We start from the raw sequence: 2,578 nt of genomic DNA, 5'->3' as shown, positions 1-2,578 counted from the left end.
TGGTGGATAGGGGAAAGACCTCCAGAAATAAAGGTTAGCTGCTAAGACGTTGCGAACCAAATGGGAGAAGGTCGTGGAGAGTAGAGGGGAACCCTGGCGGCACAGGTGCTTCAATAAATGTATGTTTTAAAATATATGTATTTTTGTATGTATGTATTTTTATGATGTATTTATGTATGGATGTTTGCTATTGTAACCCACATTTTCCCATGCTTTCTTTCAAAAAAGTAATTTATTTATTTATTGTTTATGTTATTAATTTCTTAATTGAGAGGCGAATAGACATGCACAAAGTCTAATACGTGGTGTCAGTGGCTTAGTGGTTTGGCTACTAGACCGTATTAGTGAGATTGTGGGTTGGGGGTTCGAACGTCAGCTCGGTCCGAAGTTGTGTCCTTGGGAAAGACACTTTATATTAATTTCACATTTGGCTTGGTTCTTTCGGAGATGGACGTTAAACTCGGAGGCCCCGAATCTTAGATAACCTGATAGTGTTGATAGGGGCGTTAAATCTATACCACTTCATCATACTTGGTGCCCATAGGCAGGATTGGGTCGTGTGCGGGCGAATACGGTTGGGTCGGGTGGATTAATGGCGGCTCCAGTGCACACTACGATAGTTAAATTTAACCGGGAAGTTAAAGCTGAGGAAACTTTGACTTCGACAGAGAAACTTCGTATGACGGTCATATCCGGAACTGCGCAAATTTTTATACGACGTAAAACTTACATTCACAACCCTTACCTTCAATATTATGGCCTCAAATGCCCACTGCCTCATATTGCGGTTACTGTGTTGAGAGGCTCTAGAATCTCATAGACGTGGAAAATTTCGATAGCTTTCTACCATCGTCTGCAGATCAAGAATGCCCATTATCGCACTTCCACAGCAAACAAAAGATCTGTCCTACGCTATATCATTCGGCTTGGAGACTACAAGCCTTTTCACTGGCTTTTCTCTCCCGACAGATCTATTTTTTAAATGAATAGAGGTGCTTTAATCCCCGCCGCCCCCCCCCCCCCCCCCCCAAATGGTTTATACAATTTAGACCCAGCAGATAGACCGAGGTACTCGAAAAAAATGTTCCCCCCACTCAGAAATTGAACTCGTGTCTCGTGCGTGCGACATCGTAGCGCCTGGCCACTGCACCACAGACGCCTGTTCCAGATGGATACTGCCCATTCGAATCGTAACCTTGAAGAACAAACATGTTTTCATTTGAAGGATTTGATCAAACTGTGTCAAAATGGTTGTTTTGCTCCTTCCATGAAGGAAAATCTTGCTGGCCGCCACTGCATCTTTTCTTTCTTTCTTTCTTTCTTTCTTTCTTTCTTTCTTTCTTTCTTTCTTTCTTTCTATCTATCTATCTATCTATCTAGGCGTTGTTCGTCCACTGCAAGATGCAGCCCTCCAACAAGTCTGTTTTATCAGCTGTTTTCTGTCTCCAGGTTGTACTAATTTGTTCTTTTAAGTCGTCCTGCCATCTTCTTTCTGGTCTATCTCTTTGATTTTTTTCCTGTTTTTGATCTCCATTCCGTACTTTTTTGTCCATCGTTTGTCCTTCCTTCTGCCGATGTGTCCAGCCCATTACTATTTTTTTAAATATAGTGATATGCCTGTATCAAATAAATCAAATGCACCAAATTAAAATCACTGCTTGTTGGGCATAACCACAGTGCAGTTGGGAATGTCAAAAGGCCTCTGGAGTATAACGATTTCAGGATAGTTTATAGCCTATTCAGCGGTGCATGAAGTGTAGAGCCTAATAGAAGGAAGCCCGGTTGTTTTTGAGTGTGGAAATTCCGACACACTGCTAGTTTTTAATTTCGTTCCGCTTGAAAAGTTGAAATTCCCTCTCGGGGTGAAAGCGTACCACATCAACAGCGTCAACGTAACTTTGGTGGCTCATTTTGACCCATTTTACGTTCGAATTCAACAAGAGAGTGAACAAAGAAATGAAACAACCTGCCCCCTCCCCCCCTCCCCCCGAGGGTAATTGTGTCACGACGCGGTGGAATCAGGCGCTCGTCAATTTTTGGGCACGTGAAGTAAATTGTATCATCTCAAAGTTTATTCAGTTGACTTGCTTTCAATTTTTTTAAAAAGATACCCATCTCTCTTGAATAAAAGTCAAGATATTTGAGATTGATGGAAGGGTCGTCGCCTGGTTTTAGTGATAAAATTTGCGAGAAAATGGTCGCCAAAGTTCGGTAACATCAATAGCTTGAGAGTCCTTGTACAACTGAAACATAATTGTGTACCTTTAATTATCTTTTTTTTTAAAGTCAAATTTACATGGAAATGTGTCTTTAATGGATATAAAAGATGTTGAGCAAAAAAAAAAAAAAATTTTTTTTTAAATTGTCAAACTTGAGGGAAAATGCAGCTATCCTCGAATTCTTATTTTGACGAGCGCCTGATTTCACCACGATACCACATATTTTGAACCTCAGTCTGCCATGTCGTGTTCGTGTTGTCTTTTACACATAACAAACTTCCTGGTGTGCCTTACACAGACTAGAAGTCGTGTGTGTGTGTGTGTGTGTGTGTGTGTGTGTGTGTGTGTGTGTGTGTGTG

The sequence above is a fragment of the Aplysia californica genome, unplaced genomic scaffold (assembly GCF_000002075.1).
Source record: "Aplysia californica isolate F4 #8 unplaced genomic scaffold, AplCal3.0 scaffold00117, whole genome shotgun sequence".
Classification (NCBI taxonomy): Eukaryota; Metazoa; Mollusca; class Gastropoda; order Aplysiida; family Aplysiidae; genus Aplysia; species Aplysia californica.
This window is presented reverse-complemented; position numbering follows the sequence as displayed.